This window comes from Trichosurus vulpecula, chromosome 3, assembly GCF_011100635.1.
Source record: "Trichosurus vulpecula isolate mTriVul1 chromosome 3, mTriVul1.pri, whole genome shotgun sequence".
Classification (NCBI taxonomy): Eukaryota; Metazoa; Chordata; class Mammalia; order Diprotodontia; family Phalangeridae; genus Trichosurus; species Trichosurus vulpecula.
This window is the reverse complement of record NC_050575.1, coordinates 154,897,685-154,907,787: the sequence shown is the minus strand read 5'-3', so window position 1 is coordinate 154,907,787 and position 10,103 is coordinate 154,897,685.

The window sequence follows — 10,103 nt, the reverse complement described above, 5'->3', positions numbered from 1 at the left end:
TTTGGTGGTAGCAAGCATTAATTGATGAATTGGAAAAGTATTTCTTTGGGTGTTTTGAGGAAATTTTGTTGAAATCAGGATAATTTAATTGGGTGTGTAATTTATAGAAACTAAGGGTAGAAACTAAGGATGCTGGTCATTTTAAACCCTCCAAATAATTTTCCTCAGAAAAGTTTAATGATTATTTCTGAACATTAGGATAAATTTAAATCTGTTTCAAAGGGGAAACACTTTTTGAAGATATATGATTTTTAAAAGGGCCTATATACATTTGTTTTTATTTGCAATTGTAGTCATTTCCTGGCTTAAGCAAGAGTTCCTCCAAAACAACTAGTATGTCAGCAAAGAGTACTAACGTATGGTTGAAATTAGATGGTTTAAGTAAGTTGCAAAAAAGGACTAATGATTTGATTGGAAAGGCAGATAAGATGGTTTAGAGACAGATGGGGATTAGCCCCTCTGCCCCAAGAACAGTGTTTTGGTTTAGTGTGCAGAGGATTTACGTATGTATGAGAAAGTATTTGATGGTATGACCCCCTGGACCTGGCACCAGCCAAATTTCAGGCACTAGCCATAGACCCAACTCCTTAAAGAAAGGACCCTCTGAGGTAGGGACAGCTCTACGCCCTTTTTCAGCAGGAAGCAGTTCAAGCAACTGAGATCTTCATCCCTTACCCCAAATGATTTTGGGCCCCATCCAGTTAAAGGGGGGGGAATAACTCTGGGGTCCTATGGGGGGGATAAATGCAGTTCTATAACTCTATGTAGTTCTAAATTAAAAATTAAAAATTTCCTCATCAGTTCTAATAACTGAATTAAGGACCAACTGTGAGTGCAGTTGTTCAAGACTGATATGAACACACATTCCTAGCTTCATTATGCAGTTCATGTCTACCTTGAATAGGTGTGCTCAGAGAAACAGCGAAGGATAGCAAACGGGTCCTGGGCACCATATTCTACAAAGGGACAATTTCTTTTATAATTTGAATATCCCCAGCATAGCATTTTAGAAGGCTTTTTCTTGAATGGTAAATTTTATTGAATTGTGAATTTTAAAATTTTTATTCGTGAGTAAATGTTTTGCAAATTAATGATTGCCTTTATCTCAGGACAAGTTCAAATTACAGAAACAAAAGAAAGAGGTCTAATGAAATCCCTTATGTATAAGAGTCCAGTCCTAGTAAATTTTAATGCTTATTAGTGCTCATTGAAAAGCAACTGTATCTGGCTTCATTACTGAGACTTGCTGTTTAAGGTGAAATGCACCTGGGACCATAACTAATTCAGTTTTGAGTTTATTTGGGTACAGTTGTCTGCATTAGGTTGCTATCCAAGAAAAATGCCATAAGCTACTCTGAAAGAATATGATCCTGTACTGTGAACAGGTGGAGGTCTGCATTTGGGAATGGGCTGATGGGACAATCTTAGTCTCAAACTAGGGTAGAGTCCTCCTGGCTCGGTTTCCCCTTGTGTTCCTTTGAAATGGAAAACTTTCCACCTGACTATTTCTGAGTATAGCCATGAGGTGGCATAGTCACTGCAGCACTATTTATAATCAGTCCCTGCTTTTTCCTTTTACAGCAAATTTCTAATCAATAAGCACCCCATCTAGGTAATATCTTTGTGAGCACAGTCACCAGATGCTCAGCCTGCATCCAGGTGATGGCTGTGTTGTGACTCAGGCATCCATGAGTATCGCCAGGGTACTGAACGCACTCAAACCATGCCAAAAACACCAAAGGAGAGTGGGTACACCTGGGTGCACTTGGAGCTTGCCTTCAGCCTCAGAGACAGTGCGTTGCTTGGGTGGCATGATGTCCAAGTTCATGAATGCCTTGATTTTACATCAGAATTACACAGTAGAGGTGTGCAGTTTTGGTGCCTGGCATTGGCTGCAAGTCTATCTTATCCCTGGGTGACAACATCTAATATAAAGAGCCCTAACACTTCCATCATTAGGTTTCTACAGGGCCTACAGTATACACAGCATCAGTCCAAGTGGCCCTGCCTGTCCCAATCTCCATCCACTCCATTACTTCCTGCCTGGGGATTCCACACCAGTCCAGAGACCCATGGCTTCTGGTCTCAAATCTATTATGACCACTCCATCTGCAGTGAGAGCCAACTTCATTCCAGCCTGCCTACACCACATCCAAGTGAGAGCTGCTCCAGCCCTGGAACAAAAAGCAGAACCCCTTGAGGGTGTGCTGGAGATAACTGGGATGAACACCATGGACCTTAATGGACAATTTGACTTTTTGTATCCATCTCCACAAAGGGGACTGCCCCTTTCAATTGTCCATGCATCTGCATCGCTCTATCCTTCCCATGTTTATTATAATCCTGATTTTAATTGTTTGGTAGGTTACCAGCATTAGACCATCTAGATGTGAATGAGTCAATGGTTTGAGTCTTTCCTGAAAAGAAGTGGGGAATGTTACACCTAAATTGAAGCCCACCATTAAGTCCACCACTAATCCCCTTTATATTCTTGTCTTTGTCTCTACCCTACACCCTGAAATGGCTTGAAACTGTATAAGGCATAATTCTGGGTATTGCCCAAGGCTAGTCCCCTGACCATCACTTCCTCATGATTCAGCATTCTGTATATTCTCTCTATGTCAGCATTATGTGTAAGGATCAGTTGGTAAGATAAGGTATGGGTTTACTTTGGGGAGGAGCCTCCCAGTTGCCAGGTGGCCCCATACCCTGGGTTATGGTGCAGCTATTCTGCTGACCAAGCTAGGGCCCTCCACCCAGACCATAGCTGATCAAGTAGAGGTTGCTTTCTGGGAAATTCCACCCTGAACCTTCCACCCAGTTATAAGAAACTGATTACAACCTAAGAAGGCTACCCATTCTAGGAAACTGACCATCTTGTGTCACAGGATGGTCATACCCCTGAATCTCACCATATTTCCAAACTAGCTCTGAGCTGATGAATTCAACCAATGGCTGATCTTTGCTTCTGTACATCATTGCTTCTGCTAACGACCCTCCCTAATTGTGTAATTGTGGTTTTTGCCTTTATGAGCATTGTAGTCCCTCAGTTCAGGACTGCCTGATTTGAGTATACTTTGGGTATGCACTCCAGGTAGTTGCACTCTTGGCCAATAAATCCACACCTAAATTTACCATGCACCCAGGTCTCACCTCACTGTTATTTTCTACACAACACTATCTGAGTCTGACACTACTGGCTAGGAGATCCAATGTTGAACATGTAGTAAAAGCCTGAATTTTAATCTTGCCTTAAAAACTTAAAAAACATTTCACCCTAAGCACTCATGCAGCCTATGTCCCTTGTTTTCCTTACGTGTGAAATGGGGATAATATTAGCACCTACTTCATAGGAATTGTTGTGATGATCAAATGATGTAACATAGATAGAGCACTTTAACAACCTTAAAGCACTATATAATTTTTGGCCATTATTTATCACTGTGGATGAGGATATTTTTGAAGGTTTACATTGAAGTGTTTGGGAAAGTGTCAAAGTAAACACCCAGGATGGCTCTAGGTAGTTTCTAATGGCTCAGTTCTGATGATGTCATACTCTTTCCCACTTTTCTTTGAATTTGTTCCTTGTGACCCTAGAGGTCAGGGCCCTGTACAATATATCTGTCTTTCCAGGTATTTGATATGGGTTTGTGGGAAGGTCCTATGATGTTCTGAAGATTAACTAGAGATGCTTAACAAATGACTTCCTGGGGGAAAAAATGTACCCGCAATATGCTGTTGCTTAATTGTCACTGTTAATATATTCTCCATCATGTTTGTAAGTCTAGACAATCCACAAAACAAATTAAGCCATGATTTTTAATGTTGATTTCTAACGCTCACATTGAAAATCTAACAATGACTCTCAGTTGCCAGTTCAAGCTAGCTTTAGGACCCTTCTGGATAGAGAGCATAATGAATGATATGTCCTGAAATTTCATTCTAGTTATGGATATGATACTCTATGACAGATTTCAGAGGTTAGGATTGGATTCTAATCCTAACTTTTTCACTAAATAATTGTGTGACTTTAGAAGTCACCTCCCACTTTCCAAAGGCTTAGTTTCTCTATCTGTAAAATGTTGGTGTTAGACTAGATGATATCTGTGGTCCCCTAAAATTGCTGTTTTGGAAAGATTGCCCTGAGTAGTTACATGGAGACTGCATTGGAAGCATTGACTGCGTGCCAGAGATCCAAAGGCCTCTTGCAACTTGAAGCCTCAACCAACCATCTCCTTATATCCGTGGAAGTGAATGGGATATTGCTTGGGCATGTCTTTGACTAGTGATTTTTTTCCTTGTAGCTTGTAGGCTATGGCCCACTCCACAGCTGACCTGTCCTCAAGCCAATGTGGTATGAGGTCTTGCCTGTTTCTAGTGGGTTCTGATAATTAATGGCTGTAAGATTTAATCCAAGACGTAGTGGATTAGCCAGGGTCAGGGGCCTTTAAGTAGTTGCACAGTTTGTGATTCCTTTTCTTTGACCTTATTGAGACTCTTTAGCCTCTCCCATGAGACATGGTTTAAGAATCACAAACACACATGCCTTCAGAGTAAGGTGATGGCCACTTGTTGCCCTGCTTTTTTCTTTTTCATTTTCCATTGGCAGTTGATAGGGAGAAAGTCAATCCTACAAAGGTCAAGTTTCTCAATTCAATTTACTTATCTAGCTACTGATTAATTCTTTCAAACTGCTGTTGGTTAGGGTTGGGCTGAGAACATGCTAAATGTGTCCACAGGGTAAGCATAGAGATTAGTAAGGATTAGAGAGTATAGTGTAACATCATGCAGGGAGGGCTGGGATTAGTGACCTCACTGGAGTAAATGGCAATAAAGTACATTGGGGTAGGGAAGACTATAATTCCCAAGATGTTCAGCTGTCATTCAATGATCAAGTACCTTTGCAGGTATTCAAAACCTAGAATATTAGAGTGATAGTGAAGTGACACGGTAATTTAGGGACAACTTCGTGCCTCCAGTCTTAGTAATACAGGTTATATCAGAGACCCCAAATGCCAAAAACAAAGCAAACAAAACAAAAAAATAGCAATAACAGAAAGAAGAAAAGTAAAAGAATCTACCACAAAGTAATGCTGTGGGGAAAAACATGAATGAAGACCGATAACCCGGTTGGTTACTTTGATTGCTTTTGCTGCTTTTTCTTCCAGACCTCCTTATCTCTCCGAAAACCTAATCTGCTCAGGGTGGCTTTATGATCTGCATGGCTGATGCAAAGTTAGGCATGGACTTTCAGAGGTAACTCTGTAATGGTTTCCCAAGGGAACCTCACTCCAAGTGTGGATTAAAGCCTGTGAATTAGATCAGCACCAAGACTAAAGAGGGAGGATCTGTAGAGAGGTGTGGAGTCCAGGGTGCAAGAACGTGGAGCATGTGAGGAAGAGATGGATGGAAACTTTTTTGATAAACTGCAAGAGAAAACAGGCAGGAAGACTGAGAAAAAGATAAAAGTATAAAGACCTCCCAGAGCACCTCTTTTCTGCAATGGCCAAGGGAAAGCCTCTCCTGAACCTGTGAGGAGAAATAGCAATAAGGATGAAAATTAAGGACTGAAGAAGGTTATTTGGGAAAAATAGAAAATAGATTTCTGTTATTTTTTTTGGAGGGGGGAAGATGGGGCAATTGGGGTTAAATAACTTGCCCAAGGTCACACAGCTAGTAAGTATGTCAAGTATCTGAGGCAAGAGACCTGGAAAACAGATCCAGGAGAGATCATTTAAAAATTGTCGGACTTCATGAAAACTAAGATTAAAAAAAGAGCCTAAACATCGTTTTTCAAGAAATTATTGAGGAAAACCTCTCTGATATTCTAGAATCAGAGGTTAAAATTGAAATTGAAATTGTCACCAGTTCTCCCCTGAAAGAGATCCCAAAATGAAAGCTCCTGGAAATATTACAGCCAAATTTCAGAGTTCCCAGATTAAGGAGAAAATATTGAAAGCAGCCAGAAAGAAACAATTCAAGTATCATGGAGCCACAGTTAAGATAACACAAGATTTTAGCAGCTTCTCTATTAAAAAATTGTAGGCTTGGAATATGATATTCCAGAGGCCAAAGGAGCTAGGATTACAATCAAGATTTATCTACCTAGAAAAACTGAATATTCATTCAGGGGAAAAATGAATATTCAATGAAATAAATGAATTTCAAGCATTCCTGATGAAAAGACAAGAGCTGAATAGAAAATTTACTTCCAGATACAAGACTGAAAAGAAGTATAAAAAGGTAAAAAGGAAAGGGAAATCATAAGGGACATAAGAAGGTTAAACTGTTTACATTCCTACATGGGAAGATAATACTTGTAACTTAAGAAATTTCTCTTTATTAGGGCAGTTAAAAGGAAGATATAAAGACAGAGTACACAGGTGTGAGTTGAATATGATGAGATGATATCTTTAAAAATAAAATTAAGCTGTGAGAATGAGGAATTCACTGTGAGAAAGGCAAAGGGTAAGGTAGAATGTGGTAAAGTATCTCACTTAAAAGAGGTAAGAAAGAGCTATTATTGCAGTGGAGAGGTATATAGGGGATGTGGGGGAGAACTCTTGAACCTTATTTTCGTTGGAATTGGCTCAAAGAAGGAATAACATACACACTTAATAGAGTATAGAAATCTATTTCACCCTTTAGGAAAGTAGGAGGGGATAGGGATAAGAGAAGGTGGTTTTTCATAGAGTGGCATACAGATTGGGAAAGATTATAGTCAGAAGCAAAACTCTTTTGAGGGGGGACAGGGTGAAAGGAGAGAGAGAATGCAATAAATAGGGTGGGGAATAGTATGGTGGGAAATATAGTTTGCAATCATAACTGTGAAAAACTGAAGCAAGTGTCTATGATAAAAGTCTCACCTCTCAAATATATAGGGAAATCAATGAAATCTATAAAAATAGGAGCCATTCTTCAATTGACAAATGATCAAAAAACTATGAACAGTAAGTTTTCAGATGAAGTAATCAAAGATATTTATAATCACGATAAAATGTTCTAAATCATTATTGATTGGAGAAATTCAAATTAAAACAATACTGAAGTACTGCCTCACACTTATTATATTGGGTAATAGGACAGAAAAGGAAAATGATAAATTTTGGAGGAGATGGAGAAAAACTGAGTCACTAATGCACTGTTGGAATAGTTATGAACTGATTCAACAATTACGTAGAGCTATTTGGAACTATACCCATATATTTATAACAGCTCTTTTCTGGTGGCAAACAATTGGAAATTGAGGTGATGCCCATCAATTGGGGAATGGCTGAACAATTTGTGGTATATGATTATGACAGAATACTATTATGATATGAGAAATGAGGAGCTAGATGCTCTCAGAAAAATCTGGAGAGACTTCCATGAATGTATGCAAAGTAAATGAATACAGCAAGGAGAACATTGTACACAGTAACAGCAATATTGTAAGATGATCAGCTGAGAATGACTTAGGTATTCTAAGCAATACAATGATCCAAGACAACTCTGATGGGCTTATCATGAAAATGCTATCCGTCCCTAGAGAAAGATCTGATGGATTCTGAATTCAGATTGAAGCATACTTTTTATTTTATTTTATTTTATTTTTCTTGTGTTTTTATTTTGGTCTATGTTTTCTTTTGCAACATGACTAATATGGAAATAGGTTTGGCATGATTACATGTGTATAACCTATATCAAATTGCTTGTTTTATCAATTAGGGGAGTGGGGACAAATGAAGATAACCTGGAGCTCAATTTAAAAAAGGAATGTTGATAATTGCTTTTTCATCTAGTTGGGAGAAAATAAAATATTAAATTTTAAAAAATAATATGGATGCTACAACCCTTGATGAATATGTGTTTAGTATCAATATTACCCTGGTATCTTTTAGCAAGATGTGGTTTCCTTCTTTATCTCTTTTAATTAGGTCTATTTTGGCTTTCACTTTGTGTGATATTGGGATTGCTACTCCTGCTTTTTTTTTAAATTTCTGCTAAAGCATAATAGATTCTGTTCCAGCCCCTTACCTTTACTCTGTGTATCTCCCTGCTTCAAATATGGTTCTTGTAAACAACATATTGTAGGATTCTGTTTTTTCATCCACTTTACTATCTATTCTTTTTGGGGGGAGATTTCATTCCATTCACTTTTGCAGTTATGATTAGTGTATATTTCCCCCCCATCCTGTTTTTCCTCCTGTTAGTCACTTCTCTGCTTTCACCATTTCCCTGCTTGACAGTATTTTGCTTCTGTCTGCCATCTCCCCCATCTGCCCTCACTTCTGTCATTCCCCCTGTATTGTTAATACAATGGGGAAATCTTTCCCATCATTAATAGGCCCATGATGTCTGAGTCACATGAGTCTGAATCATGGAAGCCTTGCAAGCCTTGGAAGCCTGAGGTGGGAGGAGCTTGCCAAATGGGTAGAGCAAGAAGGGGTAGAGCAGGAAATTGGAGTGAGTCAGAACTGGGAGAGTTGGAGCTCGGAAAGAGGGAGAGGCAGGCATAGGAAGAACAGCTAGTGTGAGTGAGAGAGGGAGTGATTTTGCCCTTGTTAGTGAGGAGGCCCTAACAGAGGGAAAGCTTCGGGATGGCATTGCCCACTGCATTGATAATGTATATATATTTATTTGTTGCTATCATGGATTTGGCTTTCTGGTGTTTGAATAAATGTTTTAGTTTCACCTTCAATGAACAGAGCCTGTTATATTTTGCAAATCAGAACTATGCTGGCATATTCATAGCAGCCACAGCTGCTATGGGTATCACATTGGTGCTACATTTGGCAAGGAGGATGGTATTGCAAAATATCAAACATCTGCTTGGAGGCAGGAAGGCTTTAGGGAAGGAAATGGATATCCCAGGATGGGAGGATTTAACTTATTCCTCCCTGGCAAGAGAATGGGCTAAAAGTACAGACTGTGAAAAATGGGAACTGAGGCTACAGAAGGGAGGATTCAGAGATTTAGAAAGATGTTTGCAAAGAATACCAATAGAACCAGGGAAAGAAATGGCAGGGGTGTGTAGAAGAGGCTGGGCATTGCTAACAAGTTATCATATTATGTGTAAAAGCAGAGACACATTGTGGAGGGAAAGGTTCAGATGAAAAAGGAGTTATCTGGTTTGCATGAAGTGTAGAACACTGAATTCATTTTCAAATTTCTTTAATATTATTGATCATTATTTTTCATTCTTCTTCATCTTTATCTTCATTTCTGAAAAAAAATAGCCCCCAGACACAATTATTTTATACTTGATCCATATAGTTGTTGTGTGTCATTAGTGAGACTCCCTGATATTTTACACATTTTCCTAGCTGTTTTAAATGGAATTTCCCTTGCTGTTGCTTTCTGCTGGATTTTTTTGGAAATAAAAGGAAATGGTAATAGTTTTTGTGGATTTATTTTGCTTCCTACCACTTTGCTAAAGTTTTCAAATTCAATTTATTTTTATTTGACTCTAGGGTTCTCTATGATTTCACTTCCTACTTGCCTATGTTTATTCCCTGGCATTACTATAACAAGCATTTCTAGCACCATATCACAATAGTGGAAATAGTGAACCTCCTTGTTTTTACCTTTCACCTTATTGGAAAGGGCTCTATTTATTTGCATTACATTTAATGCTGGCCTTAGATGCTAGTTAGCATATTAAGGAAATGTTCATTTATTCCTCTTTTGTAGTGTTTATGACAGGAATGAGTTTTGTGTCTTTTCAAAAGCTTTTTCTGTATGATCATATGATTTTTGTTTTCCTTGTTTCTAATATACTCATTTTGTAGAAATTCAAGTTAGGTATAGTGTATAATCTTTTGGACATGTTGTAGTATCCTCTTTGCTAATATGTTTAAAATTTTAAAATTTTTGAATAACTATTTGTTACTTATATTAGTCTATAGTTGTTCTAAGTTTTGATTCTTTATTGTTTAGGTATGAAGACCATCTTTGTATCACTGAAGAAATTTGCTAGCACCTTTTCTCCTATTTTTTAAATTGTTTGTATGATATTGGAATTCATTATTTTTGAGTGTTTGGTAAAATATACTTGTTAATCCATCTGGTCCTAGGGTTTTTTATCTTTTGGAGTGCATTTATGGCTTGTTTATTTTACTATT